We start from the raw sequence: 17,048 nt of genomic DNA, 5'->3' as shown, positions 1-17,048 counted from the left end.
TTTGCTCAGCGGCGTGCAGATCCAGAGGAAGGGGCACTGTGACACAATGTTAGTGGGCATGGCACTCTGGGTGAGTGCCTTGTCAGTTTGCAACTTTAGATCCACATTGTCATGCACTTGCAATGGCAGTCTGCATAAGGCTGGTGTGGTGCCTCTCAGAGTGGCACGATTAGTGCTGCAGCTCTGGGGGCCCTCTTCAGTACCCATGCCCTAGGTACCAGGGGTACCATTTACTAGGGAGTTACAAAGGTGGCTAAAGTGGCCCGTGGAACCTGTTTAACATGGGCTCAGGGCACTTACAGTTTGAAACCACACAGTAAGTGTCCAGGTAATTTGTGGGGGGCTTTAATGACAAAAGAGGCCTTTTCTCACAAGAGTTTTATTCTCAAAAATTTTACAGCAAATGTTACATTAATATAATCAATGAGGTTATCAAAGATGTCATGAGTGATGCAATATGCGGGGTAATTAGCAGCGCACAGCTAGGGTGCGAGTTATAGTTACCTTAGGGCACAAGGTATAGTTACTTGAGCTAACCATAGCTATAACTGCTGAATTTCTATGGTTATGTGCGAGTAAATTCCGATTCTAACTATAATGTCTCTGTAACCTTTGTTTTTTAAGTGAATTTCTATGTTTTTTTAAATTCACTTTCCTTACTATAACATCCCTTTACCCCATATTCCCTGGTCGAGTGCGACCAGATGTCCAGGGTTGCTCTTTTTACTTCTACCCGCTAAAAACATTTAGAACATCATTACGAGTTTGCCGATCTGACGGTAAGACCACTGTGGTGGTGGACGCTAAAAGACTGCAATGTTGGCTCAGTCCACCAAAAAACAGCCAAATTCCTGAAACTGCCAGGACACTGGAGTACAGAAAAAAGGCGTTTCAAACACCATCACCGACAGCCTGCCAAAAAGCCTCTGATTAAATTGCGATACACAAATCATGAGAGTGGTTCTTCCATGCGGAAAACCATTGGCGTTGTGAACCGCAGCGGTCTGAAGTCACTTTAGTCAGAACACAACACCACATTGGATAGTTTGAATACCCCACACCAGACACACATCCACAAACCCGACACACCTACCCACTGCAGTATAATACACACCCCTACACAAACTAAAATCATTTGCAACTGGAACGCCACTCACAGCCTGAGACTAAAAAAAAAGATAAAAAGAACTAGCAAAACAAACAATAGGCACCTGTTGGAATGTGGATTATTGGTAAGGGCAGGTAAGTACCTACACCTAGCCTTAGGCCACTAACCCTCATTAGGTTCAGTTAGGTCTCAATAAAGTAACCCTAGCTCAACCCTTGGAAGCTTGGCAATGAGCAACAAGGCTTAACTTAGGAGACAAAGGGGGTCATTATGAGGCGGACAGAAAAAGCTGTCCACCAAACTCCAACGGTCAGGTTGCCACCAGTGCAGCTGCCTTGTCGCAGGCCCCATTAGGAGTTTCCTGCTGGGTCAGCGGGCGGAAACCATTTTTCCACCCGATGGCACAAGGGGAGACAGCCTACAACATTGACGCCAGCTCATAATTGAGCTGGCGGCAATACTGCAGTACGTAGGGTGCACCAGCATCCTTCAAGCTGTTCACTGTTTACAAAGCAAAGCAGACAGTGAACAGCGCAACTGAGCTTGCCATGGGGACCCTACACTGCCCATGCCAAGTATATGGGCAGTGCAGGTGCCCCACTCGGGCCCCCTGAACCCCATCGGTGCTACTGCCATGTAAAAGCTGGTGGAGAGGGGGGGTCGTAATCCCCAGGACTGCGCTGGTTGCAGCGCTGCCCTGGCGCATTAGGACCACCAGCACCACCAGCCCCTCCTATGGTGGTAAACAGCCATAATGTGGCAGTCAGACCACCACCAAAGCAGTTGGACCACTGCTTTGGTAGAGGTCAGACCACCACCGCAACATAATGAGGCCCAAGATGTGTAAAGCCTTCAAGTACCACAAAACAGTAAATAGGTAAAACACAAAACACAATAAAAAATCCAGCACCAGTTTATAATAATAGATTTAATTTTTATCCTTACATTGACACAAAAATGATTAAAATCGGATAACGGAAACAAGAGATATGTATTTTTAAAGAATTAGGCCCTCATTACAACCCTGGCGGTCAGTGTTAAAGCAGCGTTAATACCGCCAACAGGGCGGCGGTAAAAAAAATGGGATTTTGACCCTGGGGAACCGCCATCAAAGACCGCCACTTTAACACACCGAACGCCAGGCTGGTAACGGCCGCTGGGCTGGAGACTTCACCATCCCACCCTCAGGATTACGACCCAGCCTACCACCATGGTTTTCATGCCACACTTACCGCCACGAAAACCATGGCGGTAGGCACTATCAGTGCCAGGGAATCCATTCCCTGGCACTGATAGGGGTCTCCCCCGCCCCACTGCCCAAAGTCCTCTCCCGCTTCCCCCGCACCTATACACACCCACAAGCGCACCCATATACACACATGCACCCACGCATACCCCCACCACCCACGCATGCACACACACATATCAACACACCACAACACACACCAACATACCTTGTCACACACATGCATTCACAACACACAACACTCACAACTACTCATTCATGCACGCATTTAACTTGACTCACACCCCCATGCACGCATTCCAAAAAATACACACACACACCCCACATACACACAACATCCCCCACCCCTCTCTCCTGTCGGAGAACCCGACTTGCTGGCTTGCAAAGGGTCCTACGGCTGGAGACAGTCCGCGGTGCTGCTGTCAGCAACAGCATCCACCAGCAAAACACCGCCAGGCCGCATCATTGGTCATGATACAGTCGGCGGTGTTTTGCTGGAGTGGCGGTGCTGCTGTCAGCAGCACGGGCTTACCGCCAACCGCCACCATGACAGTCGGCAGTGTTTCGCCAGCATTCTGGTGGTATACCGCCGGCGGTCCTGATACGTGTAGACGGCTGGTAGCCACGGCGGCGGAATGTTGGCGCCCGTTGCTGTGGTGGTAGGCAGTAGTTACCGCCAATGTTATAATGAGGGCCTTAATGTTTTCGAGAGCATAGAAGCAGCTAGTGCTCAAGGTGTTAAAAAAGGTCACACTGGACAGGGACAGACTCCCGAGTTCAGGCCACCCACAAGGTCACACTGTTACACTTACTGTCAGAAGCGTTTCTTGAATCAGGAAAGTGGTCCAAAGCACCAGCAAAGGGTTCAGAAGCTTTGGTTTGCCGCGTGGGGTCTGAGTCTACAACTCCCTCAATGTATCTCTTCAACTTATGGAGTTGCTCCAAAAATCTCCTTCGTCCTTGAAGCGTCCACAACTTGATCCAATGTTCCAGAAGCTTTGAGTTGTTGCTTGGGAGTTGGGACTCAAATTCCCAGAATGCACCTGGTTAGAATCCTCAAATGGCCACTGGACTCTGGTCAGCTGGGCTCTGCTTGCAGGACGTGATGCAGGGGACTCTGGGCAGCTCCATTGTACCTGTAACAAAGAGGGAGTCCCTTCTTGAATCAATAGAAGGCAGGCAAAGTCCTTTTAGTGGTGAAGCCCAAGTGTGCAGCTGGTGCAGTCCTTCAGAGTGCAGTGTCCATTTGCAGGTCAGAGGTCCAGCAGGGCAGTCCTTCTTCTTCTTAGTCTTGTTCCTTGTAGGGATCTGAGGTGAGGGTGCAGCTCTGCCATATTTATCCTTGCTCCTGGGGTGAAAAGCAAGGGGGACGACTGTCCAATCATAGCAAGCCACTTCCCCTTGGATGACCACTCCCTGGGAGGTGTGGCAAAAATGAAACCCAGGGAGCAAAATTTCTCAAAAATCCAACATGGCAGAAACTGATTTTTGGAGGTTAGATCTGGCTGACTCCACACTGGTGTGGCTAGAAATCCTAAACACACCCCTCTCCTGCCCTATCCTAATCTAATCAAGAGGACACCTAATTGGCTGGGGTTGCAGGGAATGGGGGAGGTCCTGAGCTGCTCCAAATGTCCTTCCCTGCCTTTGAAGACCAGTTTGGCTACTCTCCCCCCTTTCTGTTTTACCATCTGCTAAGGCAGGTCTCCTCCCTCAGGCACACCCCCTGTAATCAGCCCAGAGCACTTCACACCTCAATGCAGCCTGGCCAGGCTGCCAGAGACTGGCCAATCAGAGAATGGCACTACAGAGCTGAAGTTGGCAACTTTCAGATAGAGTTTTAAAACTCTTTACCTGAACTAGTTATTTGAAATCCAACAATGGCAAGTTGTGGGATTTATTAGAACAATTAATTTGATACCAAACTGAAGGTGTCTGTCTCTTATGGGGACCTTGTTCATTAAAATCAAGTCTCTATGTTTTAGCCTATGGAGGCTATTCACTACAGAGAGGGAAAAACAAGTTTGGCTATTTTACCTCACCAGGGCTTATAAAACAATTTTTATAAGGTCCCTGCTTATAGTTACATGGCACCCAACCCACGGGGCTCTTAGGGCACATCTTAGGACGGACTTATATGTAAAAATAAGGTAGTTTAAGACTTTGGAAGTGCTTTTAATTCCAAAGTCGAATTTGCATATAACTTTAGTTTAAAAGCAGCCAGCAAGGCAGGCCTGCCTTTAAAAGAACACTGGGCACCTCAGCAGTGCACCTATGGGTGCACTACCTAGGCTGGGGTCCCTAAACCTACATGCCCTACCATATACTAGTGACTTACATGTAGGTTGATACTGTTAATTATATTTAGGCTAATTTGCATATCCACTTTACACAAAGCACTGGCCTTGGGACTGGTAATCAGCACCCATGGCAAGAGTCAGTAACCACCAGTTTCTGTCCAAAACGTTTGGGGGTGACCAAGGCAAAAAGAAGGACTTTCCTACACTGCCCCTCCCCAGATGAAAAGTGAAGCGTGCTAACCTACACCCTGGTATTCATCATCAACTAAGTGGAAAAATCTGGAAAGGCCATCTGCATTGGCATGGGCACTCCCAGGTCTTTGTTCCACTGTGAAGTCCATCCTCTGTAGGGAAATGGACCACCTTAACAGTTTTGGGTTATTCCCCCCTCATTTTCATTAGCCATCTGAGAGGTCTGTGATCAGTTTGAACAGTTTGAACAGTTTGAAATGAGTGCCAAACAGCTATGGCCTCAACGTCTTCAGGAACCAGACCACAGCAAAGGCCTCCCTCTCAATGGCAGTCGATCTTTTCTCTCTGGGGAGTAGTTGCCTGTTGATGAAGACAACTGGTTGATTTTGGTCCTCTTCATTAACTTGTGCTAATACTGTACCCAATCCCTTCCTCTGAAGCATCTGTTTGCACTATACACTCTTTGATATAGTCAGGGGCCAGTAACACTTGTGTGGAACACATAGGGGGTGATTCTAACTTCGGCGGGCGGCGGAGGCCGCCCGCCAAAGTTCCCCCACCAAAATACCGCTCCGCGGTCGAAAGACCGCTGAGGGTATTTTGGGATTTGCCCTGGGAGTCCCGCCAGGAACAGGATGGCGGTAGGGGGTGTCAGAATCCCCATGGCGGCGGAGCGCGCTCCGCCGCAATGGAGGATTCTGCAGGGCAGCGGGAAACCGGCGGGAGACCGCCGGTTTCCCGCATCTGACCGCGGCCGAACCGCCGCGGTCAGAATGCCCTGCGGGGCACCGCCGGTCTGTCGGCAGTGCTCCCGCCGACCCTGGCCCCGGCGGTCTCTGACCGCCGGGGTCAGAATGACCCCCATAGCCTGTTTCAGCGTGTCAAAGGCTTTTTGACACTCTGGGTTCAAATTACTTTCTTGGGCTGTTTCTTTGAGGTGAGTTCTATCAGAGGGGCCACTATGATCCCATAATTTTAAACAAACCTCCTATATTACCCAGTCAGGCTAAGAAAGGCTGTGACCTGAGTCTATGTTTTAAGAGCCTTCCAATCCAGCATAGTCTGGATCCTGTGCTGGAGAGGTTGTACATGGCCTCCACCAACAAGGTGGCCCAGGTATACCACTGAACTCTGCCCTATCTAGCACTTGCTTGCCTTGATAGTCAGGCCTGCTTAGAACAGGGCCTGAAGCACTTCCTTCAGGTGGGCCAGGTGATCTTCCCAGGTGGAACCAAATAAAACTATATAATCCAGATAAGCTGCACTGAAAGATTTCAACCTACACAAGATTCTGTTCACCAACTGTCAGAAGGTGGCAGGAGCATTTTACTGGCCAAAGGACATCACTTTAAACTGATAGCTGCCGTCTGGAGTGGAAAATGCTGACCTCTCCTTAGCTCCTGGACTTATGGCTATCTGCCAGTATCCTGAGGTCAGGTCGAATGTACTCAAGAACTTGGCAGCCCCCAACTTATCAATGAGCTCATCAGCTCTAGGTATGGCATGAGCATCAGTTTTGGTGACTGCATTTAGACCTCTGTAGTCTACACAGAATCTTAATTCCATTTTCCCACCTTGGGGATTGGGTTTGGGTACCGGTACCAATGGACTGCCCTATCAAAGGGCTCAATTACCTTGAGATCCAACATCTTAGCCACCTCAGGTTTGATGTTGGCCTTGACCTGGCCAGCCTGTACAACGTATTCTTGACAGGTAGGCTGACAATATCATGAAAACACCAGATGGTGAGTCCAGGGGTCAGGGAGAACAGTCCTGCAAACTGCTCCAAAGCTTGGCTGCACTCTCTCTGCTTATGGGCTGTCAAACTGGGAGAGAGTACCACTCTCTTGATTGACCCATACTGTGCATTGGTGGGGAGAAGGTCTGGCAGAGGTTCATTCTCCTGATCCTTTCCCTCATCACTGACCATGAGCATAGTTGTGTCTGCCCTGTCATGGTGGGGTTTCAGTCTGTTTACATGGAGGATCCTATGAGGATTCCTGGGGGTTCCAAAGTCCACCAGGTAGGTGTGTAGGGCCCAGTCCATTTGGCCTGAAGTGCCCTGGGAGGAAAAGGCCCCAAAAGCCACACCTGGATATTACTGTGGCATGTTAGATGTCTGGTCATGCCAAAGCTTCATGAGCTCTTGGTTGGCCTCCACGTTGCTGCTTGCCTTCTTCATATACTCAGCTTTGCTTGATCACAGGGCCAACACATAATCCAGCACGTTTTGCTTGGAATCCTTGAAAGGCATCCTCCCAAGACTCTCTCACCAAGCACAATGGGCCTCTCACAGGTTGCCCAAACAGTAAGTCAAAGGGGATGAATCGATCCTCCTTTTGTGGCACTTCCTTGTATGTAAACAGCAGGCATGGGAGGAGAACATTCCTCTCCTAGTTGCCCCTGGTTTGGGGTCCCTGACCTATGTCTTGACAACTCCATCCTCCCAATAAACCTTGTAGGACCCACTGACATCCACTTGTTATTGCCTGGAGGCAGTCTGTCTCAGGCCCTCAAGAGTAGGACACTCTCTTTGTCCCTGGCACAATTCCTCTCTGGTGGGCCTGCTTGCCCCTTGCCGGGGAAAGGGCCCTACCTCTGAGGTCAGATCCTCCCCCTCAGGTTTGGATTCCTCCTGACTCTCTGTAATTGGTGATGCTGGAAAGCCAGACCCAGTGCCCTTTCTCTTCTTGGAGGCTTGGCCCCTTGTTCCAGGATCCAAGTGTCCAGCACTTCCCTGTTGTGCTGTCTGTGACCTGATCAGGGAGGTCCAGCATCTGTGCATGGACCCTTCTTTCCACCTCTGACCATTCAGATGCTTCCAGATAATTTCCAAGCAGACATTCTACTAGGAGGGCAGGAGCTACTGCTACTTTCTTAAGGGCAGTCACGCTTCCCCATTCCAGGCTCATCATGGCCATGGGATGGAGTTTGGTTCTGCTACCTGCATAAGTTACTAGGTGGAAGACACCAGGTAAGACCTGCTCTGGAGAAACCAGCTTTTCTGTGGCCATTGCCACACTGGCTCTTGTATCTCTCAGAGCTTCCACCTCAGCCCCATAGACTTTAGGCCTCTGCCTATACCTCTCCATGATGGGAGGTAAGTTGGCCATAGTTGTAATGTCTACCTCACCCATGGACACTAACGTGACCACTGTGTACCCTGATCCCACCTCTGACCTTGGGCCAACTTCTACCCCACACCTACACTAGCAATCCCATGGGACTGTCCACCAGTGGGGGGGCTACTTGGAGCAGATCGTATCCCCTCTTTTGTGTCCAGGCTCATGACACTCAAAACACTTGTGGAGTTAGCGAGCTCATGAAACATTTCCTGCCTTAACAGGATCATAATGCTTCCCCTGATTCCCCTTCACCTTAGATCTCTGGGGTTGGTCAACTTAGAGTCAACTAGACACTGGCAAAGATTCTCTTGGGCATAATTAGTTAGAAGGTGCTCCCTCATAATCAAATTGCAAAGCCTCTCAAAGGTACTTACCTTGTTGCCCTATATCCAGCCCTCTAGTGCCTTAACTGAGATGTCCACAAAATCAACCCAGGACTAGGTAGCTGTCTTCTAGGTGTACCCAATCTCAAGCCTATATTGCTCTGGAGCCAGACCAAACTTTTTTAGTTAAGCACTTCTTCATACTAGGGTATGGAACTGCCTCCTCCCCACATAAGGTCCAAACCTATCCCTCTCAGAGTTGGGGACCAACTCCCATAGGAATGAACCCCAGCATTGAGGCTTAACTCTCTTCATCTGGGGGGCCCTCTCAAAGGCCTCCAGTCATGTATCTATATCATCTCTTTCTACATAGGCAGGAACCACCCACTTATGTAGTCTGGGATAAAACCCTCCACCCTTGGACATCTAAGCTTCTCTGTCACTGCCACCATCTGTTTTCTCTTCCCTTGCTCACTTTTACTTTTCCAAGGTCAGCTTCTACGCCTCCAAAGCTATATATGCCAGCTGGGCCTCCAACTCTCTTTCTCTAGGAAACAGGTTCTCGCCTTCTTGCATCTTCCCCTACTTATTCCTCCCCTGGAGTTTCCTCCATGCCTACTTCTTGGGCCTCAGCCCAGGCTGTCAGTAATTTAACCAAAAAAATATTCCCGAGGTTAGTGGCTGCAAGCAACCCCCTCTCAGTACACAACCCCCAAGCTGGACTACTGTCATTGTGGGTAGGTTAGCCCTATTAAGCTCCATGGTTCCCTGTGTAGGAGAGTCCTCCTTTTTGTCTGGTAACCCCCAAATGTTTTGGACAGATACTGGGGGTTACTGACTCTTGGCTTTGCCCTGGGTACTGCTTACCAGTTCCAGGGACAGTGCTCTGTGTAAAGTGGATATGTAAATTAGGCTAATTAGAATTGGCAGCATCAACCTACCTCTAAGTCCCTAGTATACAGTAGGGCATGTAGGTTAGGGACCACAGCATAGGTGGTGCACCCATAGGTGCACCGCTGAGGTGCCCAGTGTCATTTTAAAGGAAGGACTGCCTTGCTGGCTGCTTTTAAACTAAAGTTAATTCAAATTTGATTTTGGAATTAAAAGTAGTTCCAAAGTCTTCAACTCCCTTGTTTTTACATATAGGTCACCCCTAAGGTATGCCCTGTATGGCCCTAGGGCTAGGTGTCATGTAACTATAAGCAGGGACCTTATAAAAATTGTTTTATAAGCCCTGGTGAGGTAAACTACCCAAATTTGTTTTGTAGTGAATGGGCTCCATAGGCTAAAATGGGGAGACTTTATTTTAATTAATAAAGACCCCTTAAGTGTCAGATACCTTGTGTTTGGTATCAAATTAATTGTTTTTATAAATCCCACAACTAACAATTGTTGGATTTAATATAACTAGTTCAGGTAAACAGTTTTAAAACTCTGCCTGAAAGTTGCCAACTTCAGCTCTGAAGTGCCCTTCTCTGATTGGCCAGCCTCGGGCAGCCTGGCCAGGCTGCTTAAAGAGGTGAGAAGTGGCATGGCCTGAACACAAAGGATGTGCCTGAGGGAGGAGATCTGCCTTAGCAGATGGAGAAGCAGGAAGGGCGGCCAAACTGGTCTTCAAAGGCAGGCGAAGGACATTTGGAGCAGCCCAGCACCTCCCTCACATCCTGCAACCCCAGACAATTAGGTGCCCTCTTGATTAGATTAGGATAGGGCAAATGCCCATATGGAGAAGAGGTTATTAAACCTTCCTTCTTGCCCCTTGTTCCAGGCAAACTCGCTGAGTCCTATTCTATAGAATGGGCTCTAGCAAAAGCACCCGCGTTATATAGAAATTACGTAGGGTGGGATAGGGATTCTCCATACCATGTCATTTCCATTAAAAGTGAACCTCAGCCACAACCGCAGTATCCCATAAAACATGAAGCAAGGGCACCGGTGAGAGAGATACTTATGCAATTAGAATAGCAGGGTGTGATTGAACCCTGCGTCTCACCGATGAATAACCCCTTATTCCCTGTAGCTAAGCCGGACCATTCATACAGAATAGTCTTAGACTACAGACATTTAAACGGACATGCATGTACATATGCTATACAAAACTCACATAGTACTGCACTGATGAGCAACATGGTGGGGAAAAAATATAAAATGATTTTGGATATCTTGAATGGGTTCTTCTGCCAGAATATAGCGCCTGAAAGCAGGGACTTAACAAGCTTTAGCGCACTAGGCTCCCAGAAAAAAATCTGTTGTTTGCCTCAGGGGTATAAGAACAGCCCAGGACTGCTTGCAGCTCGTGTGACTGCTATTTTACACGAGATAGACCCTGAAGCTTTGTCATATGTGGACAATATATATCTCACGGATGACGAGTTACTACAACATTTAAGACGGGTAGCCCGCATTGTTGTAGGGTTTGCCGAAGTCAGCTACAAATGTAACTTCAAAAAGTAAAAAATTGCATTCCTCAGCATCCTGTTCCTGGGATATGAGCTGTTGAATCAAGGGAAGAGCCTTTCGCCACAATTTTTAGAAAAATGTGCACAATTGCAACCACCAAATAAGATTAAAAACTACGATCTTTGTTGGGCTTTCTAAATTTTGGCAGAACATACATTCCTGATTATGCTACACACATAAAACCATTATATGAGTTAATACGTCCTGATTTTTCAAGCAAATTCTGGACAATTGAACATACACTTGAGAGTTACAGGCAGATATGCTAGCAGCAAAACATTTACACACACAGGACAATAAGACACATTTGGTCATGAGGGTAATAGCTGGGGCCATCGGTTTTACTTATGTCACATTTAATGAAGGTGAGACTGTCCCGACTGCATACAAATCACACTTATATTCCGCTGCTGAACAACGCTTTGCACCCACAGAGAAAATTCTCACTGCTGTGCAGATGGCTGTTATTAAAGAAAGACCTCTTGCCCAAGGAAAATGCATTGTCGTTTCTCCTTATACGGCCCTAGAGGCTGATGCAAAAGCTAGCGTCCGAACGCAAAAGCACTTCATCCACGATTGATACAATGGACTACGTCATTAACAGCCACTGATGTAGACTACATTTTGACCCAAAGTTACAAACTCAAGAGTTTCTACAATATGAAGTAGAATATCCAGTTCCCGCTGACACCTTGCCTATTGATCAATATCATGTAGTCATGTACACCGATGGCTCTGCGCAACCAGCGATTGGAACTAAACATCAATATTCTGCTGCATGTGCGGTCGTGAGCTGCTATATGGAGGGGGAGAAATTCTGTTCCCAACATACCTATACACAGACCTTAGGGGATTGTACAGCACAAATGTCTGAGCTAAAAGCTCTACTGATGGCACTAGAACATACGGATCCGACACAGTTCACGCTGATTGTTTGTGATTCATATTATTGCGTCCAGTCTTTTAATTAATACCTGCATTACTGGTGCTTGAATTGGTTCAGAGATTCAAAAGGCAACACCATAAAACACAGACTCCTGTGGGGGAAGGTAGCAGACCTGAAAGAAACGCTACCCAGGTTCCATGTTGTGCATATACTTGGACACCAGTGCGTTGGAAAATACGTTGCTGGAAATACTTTGGCTGATGAAGCCGCAAAGTCGGCAGTGGCAGTCGCCACTGTAGCTGCAGTGACTCGTTTGAGTTCCAAACCAGACACAGACATTATGGCTGCCATAAAAGCTACGGTTAATGGTATGCCTTATCCTAAAGGATTTCCTAATAAATATCAATACTTGATGGGAAGTATGCTGAACGCTGAAGTTAAAATTCCAGGCGTAGGCGTACGCGACATCCCCAATAAAGATGTAAGACAACAATTGATTAAAGCAGAGCATGAAGGGGTGGCATCTGCACATGCTGGCGCGACGGCTACAATTTCACTCTTGCAGGCCCATTATTGGTGGCCTGGTCTCTATAAAGAGACTAAGCAGTATGTCCTTTGTTGTGACATCTGTCAACAAATTAAAGTTTCCACGGCTAAGCGCCCGCCTCAGACACCCCTCTTAATCTCAAATAGACCATTACAATGTGTGTACTTGGATCATTGCGGTCCATTAACACCTGATAGTGCATACAAATATATATTAGTCACTGTTGATTCTTGCTCTAGATTTGTGTGAGTGTGGCCACAACGATCAGCTGACACTCGGACTGTTATTAAAGATTTGTGAGTCTTTGTCTGTACATATGCAGTTGCGGCATTCCATTCGGACCAGGGCCCTACTTTTGCCTCAGGGGCATTCAGGGACACCATGGCTTTGTTGGGGGTCCAACTCCAGTACTCGTCTCCATTTCATCCAGAGGGAAATTCTGTTGTGGAGCGATAAAACCACAAGTTAAAGCAATCCTTAACGGCCAGAGTCTTAGGTACGGGTCGTAGTTGGCTAACCCACCTGTATGGAGTTCAGAGAGCACTAAACAACCTGCCTAAAAGGTCCCTGGGGTGTCGTACTTCATATGAGTGCCTGTTCGGAACACAAATGTTTTTGTTCCGGATCTTGATGGTCCTGGTGTGGAAGCAGCGGAAACACCTTTTGACATAAATGATTGTGTCGCTGTTTTACAGGATTTACAGCAGTTCCGTGAAGATAACTTCTAAAAGTGCTGCCTCTACAGGAATTAAGGATGTGCCAGTAACACCTACCGGCTGGATTCCCAGAGTTGGGGATCTTGTGCGTGAAAAGGTTGCAGTGAAAAAATAATTTGGCCCTTCTTATCGAGCACCAGTCCCTGTGTTGGGGATACACGGTACCAGAACTGTTATTCTACCACCGTTGCCAGGTGCCAAAGAAAATCCCTTTGTTTCCATTGACAATGTCAAACTACAACATCTGGCCGATTCTACAGAGCCGACCAAGAGGAACGTCCACTAGTTCCCAAATCCCTCTCACTACTGGAGAAGAAGTTCTTCTTCAAGTTGATTACACCAACGCTGATACCTCTCCGAGCTTGGGGAGGGTGGATGATGATCTTGCCTTAGTTCCACTAACAACAAGTAATTTAGAAACATTTGATCAAGTCACTATGACTAAAAGCCTGACGGACGGTCCTGTTTACAGTGTACCACCTCAGGAAACACCAACTCCACCGTTGGCCACGGCTACGCCATTTGCACGAACAGCCTCTGGTTATTTTGCCGACTACAACGACGGTCTAACGGACTCGTTTGCCTCTTCGACAGCTGACCTGTCAGGTGCACGTAAGCTAATACATTGGCTTAAAGAAACATATTTCATTTTTCCATGGAACTATGTGTGGCTTTCCTTGACTGTCCTAGCCTTTCTGCTTTGGATTGGGATTCATTACCTTTTTCTTGTTAATACATGGTCATTTTCTTCCCGAGAGATCAGCGGTTGAACAGGTGGAGGAGGTTTTGAAACCACACTTTTCATCACATAAGGTTCGAAGAGACTTGTCTTTTGTGAACATTGCTGCAGTGCCAATTCCTGATGCGATTGTGTGGGACAAAGTATTGTTTGATATATATGGTCCCACTGAAATTATTCAAATACCATATGTGTTAAAGTTATCCATGAACGATATAGTTATACCAGGCATTGTATCTGATGATTGGGATGTGAAAACAGTTGATTCAATGATGACAGAATTGCAAAATTATACTGTCTATGAAAATGAAGACGTTTACCAGTTTAAAGAAAATTATGGTGACACGTTTTGCTATAATTATTATGGGCACCACTTCATACATAAAGCGAGCAGTCCAAAAACGATATTTGATTATACACAATGGGAACATTGCCCAACTCCCCCGCAAGGAAAACTTTGCATATTTTTCTTGGCATCATCAAAAAAATGCTGAGTTATATTTTTTTAAGGTAACTCCGACTAGGGATAAACATATGTTATTGACCAACACGAAATTTATATATTCGGACTCCTTTGTTTCCCGGTTATCAATTGAAGGTTATGAAAATTGGTCAAAGAATGTTGATTTGAAAAGTGTTTGGCAGACCAAGCGTAGAGAAACATTGTTTAGAGCATGTCTCATCCCCGTTCAAATGAGCTTTTTAAATGAAATGGTACAACAGACAAGTTGTTAAGGCTTAGCAACAATTAGAGAATTAAACATGCCCAGTATACCTGCCCCTGTAAAATTTAATAACTGGCAAAGGTACACAAATACAACTTTTAGTGAGCTTAATGAGTGGGTCCAGAATGGTACGTTTAATGCTTCACTGGCACGTCCAGGCGGGTGGTTATTGTGGCCAATAGATACCAACGGGTGTCATCAACTTTTTGTCACCTCCTTGGGGGGTTTCCGAACGAGTAGGTCAGACCCTCGCTATATATCACCAGAACATGCTGACATAATTACAACATATAGTGTAGGAAAATTGTGCCAACAGTGGCTAAAATCATCCTCACTAGACGCGGTTAAGACACATCTCAGTCTCCTGTGTAACAACACTGACTTGCAAGATTTTTTGTCAGGCCCAAAGATACCACATAGGAAACATTTCTTGTATGAGGTATACAATGAAATATGGAAACCTTCCCAACAAGAGGCTGCAGCCCGGTTAAGGCAGATAAATCAGGAAAATCTGAAAAAGGCATTAGCTGTTGTGGATAATGGGATTCACACCTTGTCCGACCAGATATATACAATTAACAACATTGTTTCTTCTGTTATAGACATTATACGATTTGATATGTCTTCTTTATATCATGGACAGAGTCAGACCAGGTCCATTATGCAGTTGGGTTGGACACTTCAGACATTGAAGGCGGGTCGCGTTCCGTGGCAGCACATCAGTGCCAGGGAAAAATTTGTTTCCTTTATTTTGACGCGACAACAACAGCTAATGGCTAAAAAGGAGGCAACTTATGTCATGCTTAACATTGAAAAGATAGAAAGATTACCTTTTACCGTGGCCGAGATTCCTTCAGCAGAGTGGTTGATACACGGGGTTATTAATCTGCCTATTTCCACATTACAGTTCACTTCTTGTTTGAAACATGTTCCGGTAGGCAGATATGAAAAGTTGGGAGATAGTTACATCCATGAGGTCTGGGAGCTTCCCTTCTCGTACAAATGCCTCAATGGCATGAAAGAGGTCTTTCTTAGCGGTAGGGAATGCAAGACTTCAGTCAGCCATTCGATGATTTGTAAGCAGCTGTCCTTGCATCAGGCGTGTAATGCCTCGGTTGCGAACTTGGCTTGCTATCTGAAGGGAGTTCCAGTCCCCTTGATTAAACGCACGTTCCAGGTGCTTTTAAATGGCAGCTACGTCCTCCTCAGTAGTGAAGACATACGGCCCAGAATAGTTTACGTTGTTTCGGTCTCTAAGGTCGTTACATGCTGCGGGAACGTGTAGTTTCCCCCCACTAAATTTAGGGAGGTTGCAGATATCTGGCCTCACATTGCTACTTCCAAGGTGAATTTTGACAAGTTAAGTGGACTGAAGGCTTTATTGTTTCAGAAGCATGTGGCCCTTACAGCTGCACGCGAGACCTACGCACTTCAGGTGGCAAGGTCATCGGCAGAAATACAGTCCCTGTTAAATACGAACTTTCCGAGACACTTTGGTGAACTCGTGGGACATATATTTAATGCGTCCAGCACAGCTGGATTAGCACATTTTTTCAAAGCTGTTGGTATTGGTTTTGTTCACACCTTTTCCTCTATATTCTGTTTAATACCTTCGGCTATTCATTCAATTTTCGGAAGCATTTTTGGGGGATTTCCAATAACTTTGGCTTTACTAGCCGGCATTTTGCTGTTGCTGTTGTTTTTCCGCAATGGCTGTCCCGCCGCAACAAGGACAAATGAAGGCGCTCCAATCAGCACAGCTGTGTCGTGAACGCATGATGCAGCACTTTGGAGCAACACTCCTGTAACATTTGGGTGTGACTGGTCTCTGTCATTCAGACCGGTTTTGGATTGTGTGCAGCCCGTGTTTCGGTGCCGTTGGTGCCCTTTTGAACATTCACTGGAAGTTTGTCTCTCACAGCAATGCCCCTCAGTGATTGATGCTGATCTGTTGATGTTCTCGTTGAGGGTTCTTTACCAGACATGCGTGCTGCGGCTGCGTTTGCTCAGGGAAGCTGATTACGAGCTACCCTTTCTGGAGGAAGTTACCATTAACTCGTTCATAGGCACTGCATGGGATTCCGCCTTGGTTGACACTGGGGCTATGGAACACACCTGCTCCTTGGTAGTTTTTGGCGTGGATTTACCAGTTTTGTCATCTGCCGAGGTGGAGAGTCTCCTGCTTTCCATGACTGATGCTTACTTTGGAACTGTCCTAAATTGACATTTTCCTTTGAATTTGGCTTTCGGCCGCATGCTCATTTTTAAAATTGCCAAATAGTATGCTTGTGTCCTCTTGACTTGTTAAAATTAAGTAGGGTTTTAAATATATTTTAGCTTAGGGCATTTTAGCTTTGGCTTAAACCACTTTCTACCGACACGGGGAGGGTGTAGTGTAGCCATTTTTAATATAGCTTCATGCACGTTAGTTTAACATACTAGGCCGCTGTGCACTTTGCCCTAGATATATTTTATTCAGCTTTGCACTGTTATTTTACAATAACCACTTTTTACGGTCTTGTTTTAATTTCTTCTATCACACTGTTTAGCTTAGTTCAGCACTGTGTTCTCAAATAATGCATTCTTGATCACCCTGTGCTTCAGTCAAGGTTACAGTCTGGAACATTGCCGGTAATAGACAATACACATCCTTACGTAGGGACATTTTCTTAGAACATCTG

Source organism: Pleurodeles waltl, chromosome 4_1, assembly GCF_031143425.1.
Source record: "Pleurodeles waltl isolate 20211129_DDA chromosome 4_1, aPleWal1.hap1.20221129, whole genome shotgun sequence".
Lineage (NCBI taxonomy): Eukaryota > Metazoa > Chordata > Amphibia > Caudata > Salamandridae > Pleurodeles > Pleurodeles waltl.
This window is presented reverse-complemented; position numbering follows the sequence as displayed.